This window comes from Penaeus monodon, chromosome 15, assembly GCF_015228065.2.
Source record: "Penaeus monodon isolate SGIC_2016 chromosome 15, NSTDA_Pmon_1, whole genome shotgun sequence".
Lineage (NCBI taxonomy): Eukaryota > Metazoa > Arthropoda > Malacostraca > Decapoda > Penaeidae > Penaeus > Penaeus monodon.
This window is the reverse complement of record NC_051400.1, coordinates 29,809,506-29,810,399: the sequence shown is the minus strand read 5'-3', so window position 1 is coordinate 29,810,399 and position 894 is coordinate 29,809,506.

The following is an 894-nucleotide window of genomic DNA, read 5'->3' as shown; positions in this document are numbered from 1 at the left end:
GTACAGGTCCTTTAATGATAAATAAAGTAATTTATAGGTAAGTGGATACTTACCATTACCTAATAATCTACGATATTCAGCTAGAACTTAACCCTCCTCGATTGCATGTACCAGTGTTGGAAAGTGGCGAGCAGCAACCTTAGATTTTTCATCGCTGGGGTAAACATGGGATCCAAATAATATTTACCTTCGGGAGGAAATACGACTCATGAAGGACAGGAAACCGAAGAAACCTTAGCACACAAATTTATCACGAAATCCACAAAGTATAAACTATTAAACGATACGTATCAGAACTGCTTGCTCAGAAACCAAACAAGCGATTTACTAGCCGCCCTCTTACTTTCACCAACAGATAAAACAGACAGAAAGGAAGGAAGATCTCTTGTTTGTTTCAATCCTTATTGTTTTGTGTCGGAGAACAGTGTCTGCATTTATCAGAAAAAGAATACCAAAGATTACCATTATACGTACCCGAGCGTATGTATCACAGACAGAGAGCAGAATCAGCGGGAAAGGTGGAATTAACCTCCACTCCCTACTATCCTAATACTGGAAATAAATACCATGCCCCTGCGCTTTGTGGGTTTCTCTGCCACTCTGGTGAAACAGTTTTTAAGTTGGAAGCGAACGATATGTACCAGTATTCATGTAAAGGATTATTACGAAAGTACAGTTCACCACATATTACCATACGTGTTTAGTATTCATCTGTCGCAATCGTGACATGAATGGAAGATCTATAACTTTTTTTTTCTCCTTTCTTTCTTTTTGGTATTTTCCTTACGATGATTGACGCATCACAAGTTTCAATACGAGCAAATGTTATTATACTTTGGGTATTTTGGGTTGCTGTCTTGGAAGTGAAGGATTGTGATAGAACTGATATTATAC